At 38.5% G+C, this 23241-nt stretch overlaps 1 protein-coding gene across 7 annotated transcripts in view; it reads left to right on the top strand.

Moving 5' to 3' along the window:
• B3GALT1 (beta-1,3-galactosyltransferase 1) overlaps positions 1-23241 on the top strand; it is a 215569-nt gene that overhangs the window by 180147 nt on the left and 12181 nt on the right. For 2 of the 7 annotated variants that reach the window (XM_080399033.1, XM_080399036.1), the window contains one exon: positions 1-23241. This exon is cut by the window's left edge and continues 31681 nt beyond it; it is cut by the window's right edge and continues 12181 nt beyond it. The exons of 4 other annotated variants lie outside the window; for them this stretch is intronic. The gene's annotated coding sequence lies outside the window, so the exon portion shown is untranslated. One more of the 7 variants, XM_080399035.1, reaches the window with a different exon arrangement.

The following is a 23241-nucleotide window of genomic DNA, read 5'->3' as shown; positions in this document are numbered from 1 at the left end:
CTATTTAGCTGGTGCTTTCCGAGAGGGGCACAGGAAAGCACGGCATGAGAGTGAGAAGCAAGAAAAGAGCTGTTTCACCCACCATGCTGCAGGGTGAAGACCCCTTTGGGAATCAAACTTTAGGAGGGGCTCAAAGCAAATGTAATTTCTGCTCTGTGAGCCAATGGCAGTGGTGCAGAGGACAGCTGCAGGCTTGATAGCTCATGCTGCTCCAACATAGGTAAGGCAAGTCCTGTAATTTGGGATCCACAGCTTTGGGGATTTGTCCTTTGCCTATACTACATCACTGATACAAATTCACATGGAGATTTAGATTACTTTGTTCTTTTCCCTATGCTTTCTATTATACCATAGAGGATTTTGCAGAGGATTAAAAACAGCTGATAAGTAAGGCTCCAATGATAATGTGAAACAAATATTCAAATTGCTTTAGATAATACATGCAGAATTTGGACCCATTTTTCTCAGGCAGAATCAGAGGAATAAAGCAGGTCACATTAAGGACAAGTCAACTGTAAGAGACAGCCTCAACTGGTTAGGGCAAAAGAGCGTTTTGCTGGCAGACGTGAAGATTTCCCTGCCTGTGCTCCATATTGGAGCCACATGGTTGGGGCTGCACCCATTCGCAACGACCATGAGAAGGAAACAGAGAAAGTCCAGGTCTGTCTGAGAAACAGTAAATAAACATACTCCACAGCTTCCTGAAGTCTCCCAACTTTGCAGCCTTTGCCAAAAACAAGCATAGTTCTGTATTCCGAAAGGCAACAACACTTTCTTACCAGCAAGTTAGAAAGTAAAAACAAGTAACTACATAGCCATATCCTCCTTTCTTTCCATCCTGCAAAACTGCCTGGCCCAGAAAAGGACGACAAAATTTTTAAAAATACAAAAACTTTAAAAATATGTAAAATTACATCTCAATCCTGGACTATTAAGAATGTTGTATGCTGAAATGCCATTATTTCTTTATCAGAAGGTTTAAAAGAAACAGGTACCCAGAGGCTTATTGGCTTGGGAAGCATACTCGGTGAAGGTTGGTCACTGAATTTTGCTCCAGCATAGTGCTGATTGGTGTGAGGTGCAAAAACAGGTTGCAATTTGATAAAGTAGGACTCCAATTTTGATTCTTGAGAAAATGAACGTTGTTCTATCCCCCTTTGACAGAGGTAGCAATCATTGCCAGCACAGTTGTGGGAAAAGTGGAGAATGGCCTGGCATGTCTCTTCCGAAATTCATGACCAAATGGTAAAAGTGACCCAAAAGATTGTAGAAGGAGGAAATGCCTGTCAACTCACTACTGCTGACTGCAAGTGCATGATAAATTACATTTTCTGATATTTTTGCAAACTGGTAAAATCCTGAAGTGATTGGATGTAATCTATTATCGAAATAACAACATGAGCATCATTAAAGAAGTGTATGTCACAAAACTGAAATGTTTAATAAGCACAGCTACTGCATAGAATTTGTACTACTCTATTTGGCAATCTATGTGCAGATTTTTCACTTGTACAGCTGCCCTGAATAGGGTCATTTCTATAGCAAGCGAATGGTGGTTTGCGCTTCAGGATGATACACAGTTTGCAATAGCACTGCAAAAACATTCCACATTATAAAATCACTGAGCAGAGTTATTTCCCTGCTATGTGAGGTGATTGGATAGTCTGCTCCGAAAAGCTCAATTTCACTTCTATTGAAATGCCTTGGCTTTCAAAGTGCTTAATCTTATTTCTTATATGGAAGATGTGTCATTGGGTCTGTCATTCATGTTCTGGAGAGGGTAGAACTTGTTTTCTCTTTAATCACTGTCATAAAGTTCACAAAATCATTTGTTTCAAACTACTTCAAGTTTGAGATTCTAAACTAAAACTTGATGACAAAAATGTCAGTGCTCTGTTCAGATATGGCAAGGACATTGCAAGCCAGGGAACATTAAACAAACAGCCTATTACACCTGCCCTATATGGAGGTTCATCAAATTAGTAGCTCGTAGCATCTAAAACCACTCAGCCTGACTTCTAGCTGGTGACGCATCTCCCCTTGACCTCCTGGAAGCAGCAGAACTTTCAGTGCTTAACTTCACAGGTTGGAGGAGCAGAAGTCAAATAGAAAGAGAACCTTTAGATCAAAATAGAAGATTTGAAAAAAAAATGTTCTAAATAAGTACTGGAGATATATTTTAATTACTAAATGTTTGTGGACAATTATTTCTACTATTTATGTCCTGTACTACCTGCTGGCATTTTATCAAATGAGATCCTATTAATCAAGCTATATCCCTGAACTTAAATCTCAGAGTCTAAAGAAAAAACACACAGCCAAGCAGGTTACGTAAAACTCTATGTACAGATTAAAACATACAAGGTAGGAAGGATAATGGAAACTAATTAATGAATTTTGTAAGTAAGACTCAGTTTGTAGGGAGAGGTAGTGCTTTTTGTAAGAAAATATTATATAGCAGACAAAAGAACAGACATAGGTTTAGGCATGCAACACCAGCAAGGTCTGAAAAACAAACCACAGACTTCAGCCTAAGGGCAGTTTCAAACAAATCTCCATGTTTAAATTAATTATGGTAATTGTTTATAAAATCTGAGAGAAAAAGCACCTTTAGAGAAGAAGGGAATGCTAGCAAAAAAGGGAGATGATTAGGTCCTGTGGGATAAACTTGACAGATAACAAATTAATTATCGTCCTTGGAACACTGATGGTGTATTATACAGAAAACTGCAATGTGCAATGAAAACCAGTATCTATTGAATACATTATATGTATCCAAGAGCCCTAAGAAACTTCTTTTCTAAGTTCATCTTCCATGCAAGATGAACTGTTACAGATGAAGCTGCAGTCTCACAACTATACACTTATGTCTGTTCTCACATATTTTAACAAATTCACTCAGTGCATAAAGTTTGTTTCATTTTGTCTAAAGAGTTCCCAGGGACATCTGATGCACTGGATGAAGCTTTTTGCACCTTATAAATGCTATCTGTGTGGGCCACTCCATGATAGGGAACATTTATTGTAGCAGCTTTTGCAACTATTTCTTGGCTAATGTCTGCTTTATTTAGTATATTTTATTTTGTAAGAACTTTCTGATGACAACATTGGCAAGAAACAGCAGGTTGTTAGAAGGCAGGGAGAGGGATCTCTGGAAAAATTATTTCACTGTATGATCTACTGCCAGGAGAAATTATAATTTAAATATACTCAGCATCTAGTTAATTTGCCTGCTGTTTTATACTAATGCAAAAGTCAGACGAATTATATACTTGTTAATGGGCTTCCTTAAAATAGATTGGGTCAAAATAGAGATATTTATACACTGCAGTCCACCCAGAATGTTTCTCAGGTTTTACTTTACTGAAGTTTCTTAAGGGACTTTTAAAAGGAAGTATTCCCTGAGACACAAATATTCATTTCCTTTAATACAGATATTTTTCTCCCCTCTGTTTTTGTTCTCTTAAAATAGAATGAATAGATTTTTGGAACAAAAGAAAACTGGGCAGTAGTTTTGCCACAATAAAGGATAAGTGGAACAGCAGATACAGCAAAGCATAACAAGTGTAACAATGAGCCTCCTGGAAATCTCAGCATCTCATTCAAACCCATACTAGTCACAGAAGCAAAGTTCAGGATGACTCCAATAGGAGTTGTGCCTGCACAAGGATAGTGAGACCAGAAATGTCTTTGAATAAGAAATAGCCCAACTTTTAGATAATTACCTGGTACCAGAGCTTTAAAGAGTAAAATGAGGCATTTTCTTTTGAAGTTGTAAAATCATTCTAAATCTAAAACCGTATCTTTCAACTTCAGCAATGTTCTGTTTATTTTATCTTGAAGCTCTGTTATCAAGAAGCCAAACAGAAGACACTTTTGGCCAGTATTGCCTGATGACTGGACTTGATTTCACTTTTTTAAACATAGGTCACTGAAATCTACATTCAAATTTCCAAGTTTTATTGATATCCTTTTTTGAAATGTAGAGGAAAGATGATTCCAAGAAAGATAACTTTTCCAAGAGAAATGTAAAATGAGTGAAGTGATGACGAGACATTCATTGTCATTCCAATGACCCTGATCCTCCTTGAATGCTGCCTGAGCAAAAAATAATGGCAAGAAGCCCATTTTAGTACTCTTACACTGTAAGTATCTGTATATAGCATTAAAAAAAAAATATCTGTATTGTTCAATTCAATTTGGAAAAAATACTAATAGCAATTCAAAGTAGTTGAACAAACCATGTATGTAGCACAGAAAAAGGATTATGCATTCATAATTACCCTTAAAGAACAGGTTCTTCTGATGGCATCAGAGCTTGAAGGAGACAATATTCCCTGGTGGTGTGACTTTAGGGAGGCTGGAGAATGCTAAAAAAGTTGTGCAAACACACTAACGTTCACAGCAGAAGTCAACTTCAGCTTGTGCTGTGTCCATCGTTTTCCAAATCTGGTATGCAAAAATGCCATGTGTGAAGCATGTGCAAATATGTCAAAATAATTGCCTGCAATTTACACTCTTCTATTAGTCTCCAACATGTATGTGTAGTTTTGAGAATTTGTCTCTAATAGCTTAGCTAAAATATAAGCCTTCAGTATTTTCAGTATTTAGCATGGTTAATATTGATAAAAAATAAGCAAAATAAAATAGCTTTTATGGACTGTTTTTTTTTTCTGATTTACTTTTCAAGGAAATGGAAACAACTGTTAATTCAGAGCTCAGACAAACTGGTCCCTCGAACTATGCTAGCGAAATTTGAAAGGGGAATTTTTTGTACAAAAAAGAAGGGCAGGAACCCTGGCTGTGTGACTGACAATATGATCAGGGCTTCTACTTTACATAACATGTGCCAGTATCATCAGCATTAGATCACTGATGTGGGTGATTTTCTGACAAACAGTATTGTCATGAGCATGTGCATTATGCAACTGTTGGATATGTTTCTTCTAGTAACTTCAGCAGCATCTTGATCTCAAATCTTAATTTTAAAATCTGGAGCTGTCATTTATCAAAGGGTGTTCAGGCTTCCTTTAAAACCATTACACTTTTAATGCTAACCTGCTGGCTCTAAGAAGCATTTCCACTGAATGTTTTATTCAACAAGACTTAAGAGATAGTTTTGTCAGATGTGCTTCCTGTCATCCTTTATTACACTAGATCTTTTGATATTTGAGCAGAAAAGCTAGAAATAAGGATGAAGGTCAGTGAAATGGGAGGAATGTAAAACTTTTTTTCACTATTCCTGTTTTCATATTGTCCATCAAAACCAACGTTTGAAAATGTCAGATAACACAACTTTATTTTTTATTTTAATCGCTTAACTGTATGATACTATAACAACTTAATGGCTATGCAGCTGATTTATCATGAGGAACAGGGATTGTAGTCTGACAATTCTAGACTACTGTTCTTTATACAGGGAATTCAGTGCTAATATTATGCAGTTTATGTGATCTGGTATTTTCAAAGGAATGTCCTTACACATTAGAAGACAAAAGCAAAGATTTAAGGGTTTGGAGCTCAGATGAGCATCTTAATTTCTGAGACTGCAGTAGTGAGCTGTAAATCCCAGGTGAACAGGCACTCTTTCTCCAGCTATTGAATGTTTACATTTCTAATCATGATAAGAAATAAAAAATAAGATCTATTTAACCAAGTATTTCAGAGCTTTTAAAATGCTTATTTTAAAAAATTAAAGCAACATTTTTACATCTAAACATGTTCAAATCTAAATTAATATATTTGGGGTTCTATTCATATCAAAATTCTGATCATTACTTTTCCCACCACTTTAGGCAGTATCCTTATTAAAGGAGATGCAGATCTTTAACTAAAGCCTGAAAATATGAAAGTTGCACTGATCAACTATTGCCACTGTCTAATGAGCTGTTATATTGGACTGTACATGCTTACTCTTACATATGCCTCAGCATCTCCACTACTGACACCACCCATCTTAAAGAGTAATTTAATCAGAACAGATTATTTCTCTTCTCACTGCAGAGTAGATGTAGCAGTTGACACATATGTGCAGCGGCTGCTGCAACTTAGTTGCCATTTAGGAGAATCTGAGAGCTACTTTATCTTGACTGCTTAGGTTCCTTTCTGGGCTGCCTGTAAAGCATGACAGATAAAGAACACAAAACAAAGTGGACTTCTATGTGAGAGCATCAGAAGTCCATCATAGGTTTTTAAAAATTTTGTTTGCCTTGCCTCCTTGGCTTTTATATTGTTGATTTTCTAATGCAGAGTAAAGACTCTAAATGCCTTATTTATTTTGAAAATAATGGTGTTGATATTAAAATGCTTGAGAGCATGAAAATCTTGATCTGGACACAACCCAGTTCCTTAGTGTCATTTGTTGTTAAGTTTATCTCCTACCATAGTGCCAACAAAAGAAGAATGCAGCATCTTGCTCCTAAAAAAAAGTGTTATAGAAGTGATAAGGAGACATGCTGGACATGGACGAGGTTTAGGGTGGTGAGGACAAAGGCAATCATGAGAATTTTAAAAGTAGCAACAGAAATGAATGCACAATCATTTGTGAGTTGAAAAATGAAGGTCCTCTGTGAGTTAGCCACCACTTCTTTCAGTATTTACTAGATATGATACAGTATACAAGGAATATAAAATTCCCATCTGGTATTTAAAATCCCAGAAGCCTGACTGGCTCTTTAATTGTTATCACATGTTAAAATAGGAAAAGCCAGATGTTACATTTACAAAGTCAATGTGCTGCATCTTCTTAAAATCCAAGCACTGCCACTGCTAAATCTAGTCTGTCGGTACTGAACAATTAATCATTAAACAGCATAACATTTAGCAGAGAAATAAAGCATCACATGTTGTGAGATATAAACAGGCACACATTGCCCAGGCCAGTTACGGGCACAGGAGACAGAAAACCAAGCATCAGCAGAACTTTCAAATGACTTCGATAAACTGGCCTTTCCTTAGAAGACATACTGGATTTCTCATGTTTGGATTCTAGGGCCATGCAGCTCCTGCTGATCCAATGCTGGTGTATGTACCTGGTAGGAAGCTGCAAGATGTTCAGTCACTAGCTTTCCATGAGGCAACACAGGGGTCATAGCAAAGAGCTCTATTTCTTAGAACTGGATCTCACATACCAATCTAGGCTCTACCCAAAATACTTTAAAAAAACCCAAGTATCGTAACAGTCCTGAAAACATACTAGAAACATACCGTGAAGCAATTTCAGATGTATTTAATACTATTTTGGGTGCTTTTCAAGAAGAGACTAAGTAACAAAAAGCTTACAAACACCATCCTGGTAGAGAAGAAATGGAGATGACAGAAACAGCAGTAGCACAAGAAGGAGCTTGAGATTCATTTATACATTTAAATGTCAAAACTGTAACTGGAAATTGCATCCATATGTGTATATGATCTTGGAGCAGAGAGAAGTACAAGCAGCAGAAAGGAAGTCTCTCCCCAAGTAACCTCGGACAACACTGCTTGTGTAAATGCTGTTTACAATGGGAGGTCCAGGCAGATTGCAATAATGCTCACAAAAGAGGAAAGACAGTCAGAGTCTTGGCCAAAACCCCTTTCATTAACCACTGAGAAAGTACTGCTCTCCAAGCTGTATGCAAGCTGTGGGCCCTTCTAGCTGACTTCAGCAATAGATACTTGGGCTAAGTTTGCTCCCTGAAGGTCTCTTGTTATGCATAGGGATACAAACAACTACATTGTACAGGTAAACCCTCTGGGGCAAAGCCTTTGCTATAACCTTCAGTACAACATCTATCTGTTCAGGGCAGAAGATAACTCCAGATGACATTGTCAGGCATCTGCTGTAAACCAAAGAACTCCTCCCAAATGTGATGCCTATAATTAAATGCCCCATTTAGGCAGAAAGCAGAGCAGCAAAATAAGATGCATACTCAGTTTTAGCTGGCTGAAAGTACTTCTGCAATCACCTTGTTCTTGCTCATGAAGTCATTAAATTGCTTAATATCCAGTGGACAACAAGAAAAAATTTTGTTCAAGCAGGAGAGCAGAAAGTGTATTATTAGGCTGCACACAACCACAATTAATATAAACATCTCACAAACACCCCTTCCATCACTCATTGCCCTTGAGAGTTTGGGATTGTTTCACCATTGGAACACTGGAAAAGTTTAACTTGTACGTATGTGCGCCCTACCACTTCTGAAAGTGAGACACAGAACTGGAAAACTTTATGAAGCGTACCAAAGTACAATGCTATCTGCATTCACATTCCTGCTACTCTAAACCTGTAGCAACTAAAATCATTATTGACTATTGAAATCTTAGCACAATTTTTGTGCTACAACCTCTCCCATCATTATTTAAATACTTCATCCACCATTGAGAACAAGCACACAGTCATTCATGCAGAATTTTAAAGATACCAATCCAGAATAGTTTTACATAACCAGTTTGGAAGTAATGGACAAGTTACAGCAAGAAAGAGCAGGGAGGAATGAATTGTAATGACACACCTGAAACAGTGCCACGCACGGTGTTCCCTGATATCTTCAGTCTAACAAGATAGACCAACATATTCTGTGAGGCAGATGCAAGCTACAGTGGTCTATTACACAGCAGGTAACAGTAAAAAGTGTTAAGAATTGTTTAAAAAAGTGTTAAGTGGACTAAGAATTGTTCAAGTCCAATTAGAAAACTGGCAGTGCTGGCAATAATGACAGAAAGAAGCTGTTTTCTGTAAATGCTTTAAGTCTGCAAAAGCATCTGATCACACAGCAGCAGTTGTAAGATACAAAACTAAGTGGTTCTTGTCTTCTCCAGAACAGTTTTGATGAAAATTCTTTCATCTAGGTGAACTAAGATCTAAATTAGTGTTAGAATAATACTAGGCATGCAAATCGCTCTGCAGTCTTCACTAAATCCATTATATCTGTAAATTACTTTAGCTCTGTCCTTTACTATCACAATTTCAGTGAAAGTACCAAGTATTTAAAGGCAATTCTAGGATGCATTGGATCAGAAGATTCTGTCTACAGAGAATTAAAAAGAGAGTTTACAAGGTTTTACATTCCTACCAGCTGAAAAAATTGAAAAATAGTATCTGTGTGGTACCCCTCTAGTTTACTGATAGCTGCCAAATCCAGTATGAGCTGCCCATGGGCTCTCCAGAATTTTTGGTAGAAAGTTACAGAAATAGATTCCCAGGCCTTAACACAGATCTGCTGGGCTGCTGCCCCAGAGCCAACACAAGAGATAAAACTGCTAAATGCTGGCTCTGAAACAGACCCCCACACACAAAGGTTTTGTGCTCATCACCACTGCTGGCCGTGTGGAGGGCAGTGCAGGTGGGTGCTCTCAGGCCAGCCACTAAAGCATCCCAGGTCTCTGGCCTCCATCTTTTTCAGACTGAATGTGGATCAGGTGGGTGATAATACCATGTGTAAGGCACCATTTTAGCACTGCAAAAATCCTTTACTGTAGTATTGTAGCGCCAAGATTCACCACTGCTTTCATAAAGGAATTATCCTGCTTTGTAGCTTATCGGATGAGAGGAGATAAGCAAGCGCTGCAAACAGGAACGAGATAGTGCCAAGCATTCACAGGTCTCATTAAGTTCAATTGTATTAACACTGCTGAATTTTGTATAAACCTTGTAACAAAGGGATAGTAGCTAAGCTAATCAATAGTAGTTTTTCCTAGGCAGGAAGAAATGACTGAAATAACATATTACAGCAGGCTGTTACAGTCTTGTGCTCCTGACAAAGTTGTAATGAAACAAAAAGTCACAGTCCTTAAAAAATTTTCTTTCATTCCCTGGCATTTAATCTGAAATGTCAATAGTAAAGCTATAGCAAAATGAGTTTAATAGTCTATGTGGGCACTCAGGATCAACTGCCAAATGGAGAAGAAAGGCAGAGTTGAAATGCCCTGCTATATTCCTTTTCTGCATGTATCAGGTAAAGTTACAGCTAAACGTCTTAAAAAATACTGCAAAAGTAACTTCACTCAGCAGGTTTTCAGAGGCTTAAAGGAGATCCACCAATAGAGATGATTTAATTGTTTTGGTACTATTTTTCAGTCTGGTTTCTTATGAGGACTGTAAAATGCATAATCGATCTTACGGAAGATTGCCCATTCCCTCTGAAGAGCAGTTTTTAAACAGCACATGCCTAGGGGCACTGTTATTTGATACGGGTCTAATTTATGGATGGCATTCGAGGCTACTGATGTCAGCTGTATAAAGGCAACTCTCTGCAGTCTCTCTCTCCCTCCAGAACTTGAGATGCTGGGGCATGCTGAAATTTAAGACCCCTTCGAAGTCTCTAGAGGTGTACACATGGAGAGGTAGATGCCTTAGAATGCATAATCTTGTGCTGCAGTCTCTGGCTTTGTGATACAAAGCAAACTTTTTTGTCTTCAATTTTATTTTTTGTACAGGGGTGTCTGACAAATGACCTACCTCCCCATTCAATATATCTACTTTTAGAAACTTGCGGGTTTGTTCTTGTCAGTGCTAGTTTCATCATTCCTCAAATTAAAAGATGATACACCTAAACTTTTAGTAACTTGACTACAGCAACCAAGAAAACATTTTTCATGTCTGATGCAGTCTGATGGCTTTTCTTTCATATGTGCCAGATATAGCTATAATTTAAATGTTGATTCCTGCCAGCCAGGATAATAATCTGGTATTGCTTGAGGCAGAAAATCCTTTTGGTGGTCCAGCTACAGTGTATAGTGCACCTAAACAATGTATGTAGATTTTGTCTGTTGTCATATCACTAAGATGCTGAAAATCTCATCTACACGTCTTCCACACAGCCTAAATTAGCAAGCCTACTCTTACTTAGCTTATCAGATCACTCTTAAAAACAGTTGGATAGTTTTATAGCTCATACCAAAGCAATCTTCCTACATGTGTTTTTCATACAAGCTGTCATTCTGAAGTATTTTAGAAATATTGTATAGTACTGAATACCCTCTTCTCTCCTGCTATATGGCAGAGACTATTTGTAGTAGTATATTAAAAAGGTAGTGTATCACCATTTTAAATTTCTTTTATTATCATAAATGTCAGTGCACTAATTTTAAGTCACAACCACTTCCGCTACCTTGGATTGCTGTGAGATTGAATGACCATAGTCCCTATGACAAAAAGTGTTTGACAAATGAAGAAGTCAAAGCTGAAAGATGATGGAGATGATTAACTTCCTTCAACTGTTTTTGTCTCCAAAGCTTCTATATTGGAAGCTTTCTAGATTACAGTGACTAAATTGTGTGTACATGCCACTCTCAGGGGGTAACTTTTTTCCTAGATGTGATTAATCATTCTTAAACACCTGAGAGAGCCAGAAGGTGGATCATTCTGCCATTCTGATACCTAGTGAAGGTATAATTCATATCAGGTATATTTTGAAAATGAATGTCAACAGGAGGAAGACTCAGATATAAATCCAGTGAAAAACTACACACTCTTTAGTTGGAAAAATATTCTATCTCATTTTTATCTCTATTTATTATCATAACTTCATTTAGAGGCAAGAAGTGATTTTTAAAAGGTTCCTGGGAAATCCCAAACTCACAGTGTGTTTCAAAACCTAATAAATTATGTAATCACAACCATGGAAGTAAATTACTTGTGACACCAAATACTTCTTGCTTTTCCTTTAGATGTACTAGAGAGAAAAACCACAGGCAAACCCAAGGCATTATTATTTTTAGCTGACCTGACGGACTTAACAACTTAGGTTTGAGGTGCAGAAGAAAACAAGGATCAGCTGCATATTGGCTCTTAACATCCTAACAGCAGACACTTTAACCAACATTTGGAGTGAAAACATACCAAATTTCATCACACTCAAAACATTTGGATGAAACTTGTTAATAGGTTTGGCCTGATGACAGAGGTTTGACCCTACAAGCAAGAAGTATATGAACCTGATGAATATGTGATTGATATGCTACCTTCAAAACTGCAGCTTGGGACTGCATTTTGCCACAATATTATACAACCCTTGGCAAGCAACAAGCAGTCTATCCCTCATTACACCATCTGGAGAAAAAAACAACAGCAAAAAAGCCCTGACACACACTCTTTTTTGGCAAAGGCACATGTGGGAGAATAGCCTACCTGAGCCAAGAGCTGTCTTCGGCTTCTAAAAAGAATCTGGCTGATTCAGAGGCTTGTGACATTTGTTTTCATTTTACATTAAAATCAGAAAATCACATCAATCTTTCAAACAGCAGCACATTCTCAAACGCTATACTATTCATGCCCTTTAAAGCTGCTATATGTACGAACGAGTTTCCTGTTAAAATCCAATTAAGTTTCCAGTTTAAGTTCAAGGCAATCTTGGGGGAGTCAAAGGATAAAAAGAATCATTAAGTACTGTGAAAACAAACAAAAAAAATTAAAAAGGAGAGTTATTTGTTTAATTATCAAGAAGTGCTTGAATAGATTTCCAAAACAAAACATTCCAAAACACTGAAATTTAAGCCTAACTACTTAACAAGCAACCAAAGGCTTTTTGGTTTATTACTTGATGGCAATTGGTGCAAGTGGAAGAAAGGAGCTGTTTGCTTTGTGTTATTCTTATATGAGGAAACCTTGGGGCTACTGCTACAGTCCCCAGAGGAAGAAAGGTAGCCCTCAGCTCTCTGATGATCATTTAAGACAGGAGCATGGCCACGAAAACAGGTCTGCCCTGTCTGGCCCCATCCTCTTGCTTCAGGCTGATGATGCCCCTTAGCTGTGCTGATCGAGGCTTTTGTGTGACCATGAGGCAAATCTGAGTGGGGACTCAAATCTGACTAAAAATATTCATAAACTATTAACAAATGCATGGATATTTTTGTGGCAATACCAGCTTACACACGCACCCTGTGGCTGTAACTTCCCAGGTGCAGATGCAAAGAAATCTTTTCCATCTTGATCTCATGCAGTATTTTGTGGCTCCTGAAGCGCCTGTCTCCAAAGACAAGGCACAAACAGCCGAGGAGGGGCAAAGTGACCCCCTTTCTCCTCCCCTCACTCCCTCTGAGGAAGGCAGGGCCTGTTAATGCCCCTCAGCCCCTAAGGGGTTCCTGACTGCTGGAAGGGCCGTCCCCCAGCCGGCCCAAGGTGAGGGGCTGCCTAATGGCGGCCTGGGCTGGCCCGAGGACTGGGCCCTGCACCCAGGCAGCACCCGCCACCGCTCCCCTATCTTCTGCAGAAAGCACATGTTGCAAGGGGTTGAGAGGAAGGGAAGATCATCAAGAATAAGGGTTCTCAAAAGTAAAAAAAAATAATTTACATAAATCATCTCAAAAACTTGCTATTTGGAGTTTAATTGATCCAGCCAGTGGACAGGAGGAGGAATTGAAATGGAGCTTTTTTACCCAGTCTGTGCACATTGTTCACAAGATGAATTAATGCCTCACTGAAAAGGTGATTTGTAGTTGGCATCTCAGGCAGCCTTACTGCCCAGCTCTGGAATTATTCCCATTGTTGTTCACACAAAGCAAAAAAAACCTCAACCACTTGGCTTCCTTTTCCCTGAAATATATGTCTAAGATCACAGCTTAGAAAGGAAACTAAATGGCACATCTTTACAAAGTATGTGCGCTCTGAGTACACAGACTGGTAAATTAATTTGTTCAAAGAAAAAGAGAGTGAGCTTTTCTTTGAGTACAAAAGAATGAAACATGGATGTTCTCTTTAAAAGTACCAGGGCAGCTCTCAATTACGCTGTTACCACTTAGCCAAAAGAAACGATCAAGAAATTATTTACATCTCTGCTTTGGGGCATTACTCTTCATTGCATCAGTAGCAAGAAAAGCTTTTAGAGAACAATTTGAAATTTTGTGCATTTAGATTGTTTATCTTCCCCTCACCCTGAACCACACAGTATAGAGAGGCTTCACTCTGCACACTCCAGGCAGGATTGTCTGTCCTCCGTTGTGTACCCAGCAGGGTTCAGCTAGACATCCCCTGCCTCTCCAGCAGCTCTTATCCTGCTTTGCCAGGAAAGCAATTATTTTCTCCCAAGCAGCAGGACAAAGCAATACTGATATCTGCATCAACCCTCAAATTTTCTGGCTTTTTCTAAGCGAGGATTGTGAGTCAGAGCATACCTTCTTCCTTGCTAGACAGAAAGCACAAGAGAAGATGCGGGCTGCGTCATCTAACAGACTCCTCCATCAAGGTTTGGTCACACAGCAAAACAGTGTTCCTTCTGTGGCCTCTGTGATCCCACAACAGCTGACCCAACAGCCACTTTATCGTATTTCATACAATTTTTGCTTCGTGATGTCTTTGATGTCAGAATAGCTAGGAAATAAATGGAACCACATACTGCAGACTGCTTTAAAATCACTCCCTTTCAAGAGAGCTCTCAGATTAAAGTCATATTCAAAGGAGACTGCTGAAAGTGAGAGAAGGGTTTAGGATGTTGAGGGAGACCTGCACAGTTTAAACACGCTCAGGAGAATCCCTGCTGTTTCCAGCCATGCTATGAGCCAAACACTGTCCTCCAGAGAAGGTCTGAGTTTATGTTATTTATATAGCAATCTCTTCTGATTCTATTTAAAGACTAAGGACTCCTGAAGTTTGGAAAATTATCAAAAGAGGGGTTTGATCTTATGTTGCTTCTGTAAGAAAAAGAGTCTCCCAGAAGAATGTCTCTCAGTGAAACTGCTCTATTTATTTCTTACAACCCTGAGGTATGTATCAAGATTTGGACTCTTAACTTGCTTGGCAGATTTTATTACCATATTACCTGCCTCCTTGGGGTATACAGCTGCCTAGTGAGCTTGTGTTTATAGAGCTCGAAGGTCCACAGATGGAGAGCTAAGAGAAGCAATCTGTATTTTTACACTGTATATTCATGTACCCTCTTTCTCCTTAAGGCTTGGTCTTGAATACATGGATAACTAAGGTATGATATGATTCCCCTTGGGCACAGTGACAGAACATATTTACTGTTTATTGCTTCACAAAGTTGATTTCTATCAGCAGTGCATTATGTTCTTATACAAGCAGAAGCCAACACATCCCAAACAAAAGTGGGTGATAAAAGGAGAATTTTATCTGTTGAGCTGCATCAGAATCAAGGCAAACAGCCAGCCTCAGTGATGCTAACAGCACAACAGACCAAACCAGAGCAACAGAAAGCACTGAGCAACACTGCATACAAGTTGCTGAATAATCTTCTCTGGAGTGACACTGTAATCACATGCTTTACCCATGCCACAGTGGTCTCAGTAAAAGTCAAACTGGGAGGAGGAAGATGGCTGCTTTCCCTGTTGCTCAACTCTGAATATGCTTGAGGCCATGCTTTATATAAAACTACTTTGCCTGTGTTTTGAGAAATCCTTCAATATAGACAATGAGACTACATGTACACCTACATCAGCCCGCTAGGGACAATGCAATTACAGGTGGAGATGCCAACTGGAGAGTTTCCAATTTTTCAGAGGAGTAGCAATTGCAGTGGTTACGCTTCCCTAGTCACAATAGGAAAAAGAGAAAACAAAATGTGCTGGCAGCATAATGAACCCACAGAAATGGGCCCTGTTAGGTTTAGGGAAAGAAAGACAAACACACATGCACACACATTAGGAAGAAGTTTGCTTAGATATTTTCCTAGTTACCAGTCACTGCAAATACCCCTAATTAGGAAGGCTCACAGACAAAAGATGTAAGAAATCAGAGTTAGTATTCCTGACTACTCAAACAGTTCTTCAGGATTGGAAATTTATGCTCCCTTGTGAAAACTTTAAAGTACACATGAAGGACATCTCTAATGACATAAGTGATAAAAGTGAGTTGAAACAGGAATTCAGATTTACTCTTTACCAGAATGCAGTTCTCCCTGCAGCTTTATTAGATACCCAAGATTATCAGCCATATTCTGCCCAGCTGGGAGATAAGAGTTATTAACTGAGAAATTCGCATGAACTGTTCATCAATAACAGTTTGAGAAAACTTCCTCAATTTTTGCCTACAACAACTCTCATAGGGCTCAAGCTAAACTCAGCTCTGAGCACAAATGGAAAAACTGTTAACTGGCTGCTTTTCCCAGAAACACACAGGTTTCTTTCACTGAGAATAATAGACAATGTTCACAATTTTCATTAAGGGAATAGAATGGAAGAATAAAGAAACGTTCTTTTGGGAAAGAAGGTGGGCCAAGTAGGCATAGCTGATAACCCTGAATGGGTTTACAGTCTAGCTAAGGAGGCAGCAACCCATTTATGATCCCAAACAGTATTTTTCAAACACGTGTCTCAACTGAGGACACAATTTGCTGCACTTTTGAAATATTGTAGAAGAACGAGGACAAATTTACTCCTGTGGATTCACAAGGATATATATTTACCAATTTATTACAGCATGCACTCCTTTATTTGATTAATCAAAAAAACTCCAGGTACTACGAGCCCATTTTTAAATCCTTGCCACAAGAGATACAGCCTCTTGTGCTGAATGTATGTTCTATGAATGTGTAACTGTTAACATTGTGCAATGGTCCATTTAAACCACAAGCCTCAGAAAACTAAACACTGACAAAATGTCTGGGGTCATGTCTGTAAAATGCTCGATATGTGCTAGCTGAACGAGCCTGACACTACCTTGCTCTCAAATGTTAATAGCTTTGCAAAAAATGCCCTCTCCTGCAGCTGAGATTGTTCTCGTTCAATCCCCAGTTTTGAGCAAAACCTCATCTACCATTTAGTTACGACAAAGTGAAAAGAAATATGTTTCCTGTCTTCATTGTAAAGGCAATTACTATAGCTAACAGCCAGAAGTGCTGGCCCTCAGCTGGACTAAACTGCGCTGAGGTCGGCGTGCCTGTGAGCATGCACACCAGCTGATGGTTACACCAGCTCCTTGGTGGGCAAGCACCGCTCCAGGTATTTTCAAACAGCCAAGCCAATGACATGTCATTCCAGCTTTTAACGCAACGAGGAGGCAAATCCCACTTTTCCAAGAAGGCTATCCCTTCTCCGAAGAGTAACTTGTTTGGAAAGGCACTCAGTGCTGCAGCTGGAGAGGTGCCAGGGGCACATCCCAAGAATACCTGCCTGCTGGAGGGGGGTAGGGTAGCCAGCTGCAGGCAGCCAGCACCTGCCTGTGTTAGAGCTGCAGGTATTTGTCTCTGCCAGAATTAAGGTGATGTTACCAGAAAACCATGCCCAGAAAACTTCGAGCAAACTGGGGAATCTCAATCATGACTAAACAATCACCAAAAAAAAAAAAAAAAGAAAAGAAAAAAAAAAAAAAAAGAAAAAAGTATGTCTAGGAAATGTTTTTCACGTATTTGAGAATAAGTCATCTGGCAGAAGTATGGGCTATATTTTCCAAGCTGAAGACAAAAGTCATTTGTTTGGTTAGGTTTTTTTATGTTACAGTTCTGTGAGAGACAGGTGCAATTTTGAAAGCAACAGCTTGCTTTAAATGTATGACAACTACTTCACAAAGGGAATTGGAAACCTGAAGCTTGACTTATAAATAGCTCACAGTGACAAATGCTTCACCACATAGCCTCACATTAATTACTGTAATGCAAACATGAAAAAAATTGAACTGCAACCTGTTCCTGGATGGACAGAACGAGGCTCTGGGACCTCTTCAACACAGGGAATATTTTCAGGGAAAAGAAAAACAGAAAAATGCCTGTGTAGCCACAGTGTCACAGCATCCAACAATTTCCTTGGACATCTGATAACCTCTAATGTTTTTTCTCAAGCACAAAATGTTGGAGCTATGCTATTATATGATCATCTAAACTCAATGTTTACAAAATTTTCTAGCTTTATTGCTGTGGAAGAAATAAAAATAATGTGAATTCTAGCTATTTTTCAGCCTTTAAAAAAATCTCTCTCCATCATTCACAGGTAAAAGATATATAACAATTACAATAAATATAGGTATCATACATATACACCTGAGATATGGAAGAATCCTTCCAGTAACTATCAGTAAGAGCTATGCTCTGAGGTTATAAAAATTTATTTATACATAGCAATAATCAATGTTTCCAGCCTGAAGTGCCCCCAGTTTTGATGAGGTTAAAAGCAAAGTTACCCAAGCATCATGACTGATACCTTAACGGCCAGGTTCAAAACTACATTTAAACTTTTCCCAGTAAATCCAAAAGTTTTAATTGTTTGTACTTTTCCTGCAATGCCCCTGATAGCACTTGAATTATGGGAATTAGATTCATTATCCTGTTCAATGGGTAAGTAAGTGTGATTTCAGGTGTTCCAGTCCTCACATAATTGTTGCTCTCTTTTTTTGTGACAAAGATTAATTGAAAATGGCAGTGCCGCTAGGGTAGGCATCTATATAATCAAGGCCACTGTCATCTGTTCTTGGTGTCATAACCCAGACCACCATTTCACAGGCATCGCTGTGAATACCAAGGAAATGTAACAGTGAAATTTAAGAAGGTTAAGGCAAGAATAGCAGTATATTTGATTTCAAATACTACTACTTGAAGGTTATTTGACCTATTGACTCGTAATAAATTACGTAAAATTGTTTCATGAGTAATAAAGATTTTGTTAAAGCAGTTCTAAAGGTTATCCCCTTGATTATTTTTTTTAAGAACTCAAAGCCTCTTTTTTTTGTCCTAAACTTTCATTAACTGCAAAATATTTTAACCAATTTGGTGATGACATGAGCTAAGAAACCTTGCTGTGAGATTTCACAACAGAGCACAACACAATAGCTAAAGAAAACAATGGTTGTGGTAACCCAGAGAGAAATATGTTATTTGCATCAGTTTATCACCATACCAAGATGCAACTTATATATTACTGCTGTAACAGGACATGATTGATGTAATCACAAATGACCTATCACAACCTGAAGTCACAAAGTGTTTTTTAAAACTGCTTCTGAAAAGCATTAATGGGAAAAAACACACAGATCTGACACTTGACATCTCCTGGGCTACTTTAAAAGAGGAAAAAAAAAAAAAAAAGAAAAGAAAAATATTTGTGCTCAAATTATTCTGCTCTCTCATTTTATCTTCTTCATTTATTTTCTCTCCTCTTCAGTTAGCGCAAAAGATATACGCTTAAAATGTCTGCTACTAAAGGCAGCAGCAAAACTCCCATTAAGAGCAGTATGCGCAGGCCCCAAGTAAATCACTTGCAGTTGGCAATATAACAAGACAGAACTTCTGATTAGCATGTCACAAGTTCTAATATTATTTTGAGTTGAGTGAAATATAGATATATACCATTATAGATTAACATCTGACCAAGCATAGTCAGTTTGCTAAAATTTTAGAAACTCATCCATCGTACAGATGGTCCTCAGGATCTGGTCTGTCCTTTCATCTCCTTCCACATGGAGTCAGCTGTGTGATACCACCTTTGGAGACTTTGGAAAAGACTAGTTCGTCACAAACAGAAAACGACTACAACCAAGAGACTTGTTTTTAAAAATGACCAAAACTGTAAGAAGGTTACTGAAAACATAGTGTTGAGACATGCCAGATGGGATAAAAAACCACTTCAATCTCCTATGAATACCAGATTTTACAAAATCATACTTTTTTTCTGGTTAGCAATCCAACTGTGAAAGTTTTGCTTTTATGAAATATCCAAACCCAGATAGGCACAGCATCCAGTTTGGACCAGCTTGAATCTTGATCTATCACCACTTTGTCCTCTACCACCAGCACAGGCGGTTCTCCAAAGCCAGTTTTATTCAGGGTCAGATTTACCAGGAAGAACATGCAGCTACAGAAGCCCCATGTAGCCACATCTGGTGCAGACCAGACTCCTAGTCACCACACAGAAGGCAGCTACTCCTCAGTCATCACCCGACTTCCTGAGGAGTGCTCTGTGTGTATGAAAATTACGGAATGGTACGTGGCCAGCCTAGCAGCTATCAAGTCTCTGCTCAGAGAAAGTAGAGAAATATTTTCTGCATAGAAAATACTTCCTGAGCTGCAAAACTTGGATGGGAATTTATAGCTACAAAGCTCCTGATGTACAAACCAAGCCAGAAAGAAAAGCTGTTCAAACCTACACTGAGATCCCACCTCCGTACGCTGCTAGCCAAGGAAGGGCCCTTCATGCCAAGTTCACATTTCCTAACCAGTAACTTACCCCACTCCCCTCAGCCATAGTAAATATGATGTTTGTATTGATCAAAATATTTCTAAATATTTCTTTCAACTGTTTGATCTTCTGCAATTGAAAATTGCACATCATAGCTTAGTCGTCGTAGAAACTGTTTACTTTTTAACTTGCAAATTATTTCATTGAGAAAAAATAGGTGCACAATTCATTCTTAAGCAAGAGAAAAAAAGCAATGAAAATAGTTTGTTTTAAATAGGCTGTCTCAGCACTTCTTGAAAAAGAACAGAAAATCCTGGGTTTATAGAGGTATATTAATTGAAAAAATATAAAGTGGAACATACAGAGAAGTCAGTCATATGCAGATTTACTTTCATGTAGAGTTAAATTTTAACTCTTAAAAAGACTCTGTAGAAGCTTTTTAAAGGTTAGGGAAGTTTCGGTAGCATGGGCACATTTACTGGAAATTCTAAAACTTGCATTTTCCCTATATAAGACTTAGAAGCTTTTCATAGAATTCCCTAATGCATAGTCATTCTTACCCTTCGTTCAAATTCAGAGCAGGTAGTAAAAATTGAAAAATAATTTAGAAATCCCAAATCTATTTCCAGAGATCAATTCTTCAATTCAGTGACGAAATACAGCATAAACAATCTGCAAATCAGCATTCATGAAAAGAGAACGGTTACTATAAAAGAATCACTTGTGCAAACACTTGCTTTCCCATTCAGTTGCTGCCTAGGATAAAGCCTATCATTGGTATTTCTGTGAACAAGGAATGATTCTCTATGTACAAACAGTGTATCTTAAAAAATAGCCTGATTTTCAGAAAGTATTTGTCCTCCTTGCTGTTGAAGGAAGAGAAGGGAAGCCAGCCTCTTTTAACATATGACAGCTGGGCGCGCCCAAAGTAGAAGAACTGATTTTTCTAAAAAACATCGACCTGAAATGAATGCTTGTACTTTCTGCCCCTCAGCATGAGACTCTGGCTCCTCCATCCATTACAGTCCCTTTCCACAATATTCTAGAAAGGAAGGTCTTCCTTTACAGCACTGATTTGGTTTCAGGACCATTACACCCAGGCACAGCAAAAGCATTTGGAATATTTAAGAAACCTTCAAATGAAGTTGCTAGAGCGGAGCTTGCAATCTCCTGTTAAACCACCTATGCCATCTGTCCAGAATTTCCTCAAGAAATTACTATGAAAACATACAACCGAGAACTTAACAGCATCCCCAGATTCCTTTGTAGATGTGTTCTTAATATTCAGGATAATTATCTTCTCAACAAGAGTCAGTAATAATCACAGACTTTTCCTTAGGTAATTTAAGGACTTTATAAGTGGTGAAGACATTTCAGGGTCTTGGTGTCTACACAGATGAAAGCCATGATCACAGAAAACTCTTACAAATATCTCTTCAGGGAAAATGAGAAGAATTTGCTACGTTTACCAAATAATTTAGCAGCTGCATTCCCTCTTTTTTTTTTCAGGGAAAGGAATAGGTATGTTTTGGCAGAGACGCACAGTATTGACTCAGTCGTGCTTTGCCTAACAAGCTTCTGGGTGTCAGGATGAGCAGCTGCAGCCTCCCTTGACTTCTCACCTGGGGTCACCCCTGGGGCTCAGCATCCTGACTGCCTCCACTCAGCACCCACGTTATGCCTTCAGCAGTAGATAGCGACACAGTATGGATTACAACCATGGCAGCATGCCAGGCTTCCCCAGCTGTGGTTTCCATCATGTGCATCCACTGTGATCTAGTTACATTGACGCAACTGCACTTACATAAGATGGGCTTTCTTGGAAGAAAAAGATCAACAGTCTCTCAGCAGAGACAGCAGCATACCAAAATATTGGCAAAATATTGCAGGTGGCAAGTAATGTTTGCTGAACTCATTTGACATCTGCCTGAAAATTGCCCATGAGCAGTTAGCAAGATTCTCAAATGGGTTCATTATCTGGAGGATTATTCTTGATGTGCAGTCAGCTCGTAAAAGGTTTGCTGCGAATACTCACAGTCTCCATCAGGTCAATTACTTACAGAAGTTACACAGTACTACTTTCTGTGCTTTAACTGGGTGGCTTCTCTGGCTCACACAGCATAAGCTGTGAACAGCACAATTAAGTGCACAACTTTGAGTCACAAAATGGAAACACAACGCTAAATATTTGCTTTTTACAATCATCGACCCTAGCAAAGCTTCCGCCTCTGATTACTTATAGTATGATAGCCAGGTTGGGAAAAAGGACAGATTGAATTAAAACATTTTTAAAAACAAGGATCCCAAGAGCTTAACATTGCTGCTCCCCTGCTAAAAAGCTTTCTTTCACCCCACAGAACAAAGGCGACACTTCCCTTTGCCAGTGTCCCCAGATGTGACATATCCTATCCCAACAGACAAAATCCAAAGCTGATAAAAGCTTTCTGCTCTCCCTGTGACAGCCCTGCTGTTAGAGGGTCTTCATATTTCAACAATAAATTCAAGAACATCACGGCAAAACTTAAAAAAAAAAGGCAACCAAAAACAAACTGAAAAAACTTAAAGTGATAATGTACTGAATCCAGTATCAGGGTTAGAAATACAGTATATTAATGATTTTGCTATACATTTTAATATTTAAGGCAGCTTTTGATATACGTACTATTTACTAGGTTAAAAATGTTCTGAAGAACTTCTGGGAAACTGCTACAGGAATCACAATAACATGCAGGCATTTAAGTGCTTTCAGTTGTTATTTAGATGAAAGTAGTAACCTTAATTCACATACTTTATTGCTTCTCTTTTCCAAGTGAGTAATTAACACAAAAGTTTTAACTCTTTAATTTAAGCACATTAATTTTACACTCTGGTTTCATTTCTTGTAATTCACATCCTTGATATTCTGTGTATTGGGTGGCTGCAGAGGTCAGATTCAGGTCACAACATATGACAAGGAAAAGGTTTGCTGTCACAGGCTTTGATACCGTGAATAAATTTGCAAGATAGCTCCAAAGTAACTCTAGGAAAGCCTGAGTTAGGCACTTGTTTAGGTCCTTGATGAATCAGCATCATACTTAATAACAGAACTCCGCAATCTCTGAAATTCCTGACTGCTTAATCATCACAAAATACATATTTCACTGCTTAGTTCATGTTTCCCTGCCTAATCAAGCTATGTATTCTCTTGCTTGCGCAAGCTAAACATTA

This window comes from Falco punctatus, assembly GCF_963210335.1.
Source record: "Falco punctatus genome assembly, chromosome: 8".
Lineage (NCBI taxonomy): Eukaryota > Metazoa > Chordata > Aves > Falconiformes > Falconidae > Falco > Falco punctatus.
This window is presented reverse-complemented; position numbering and strand designations above follow the sequence as displayed.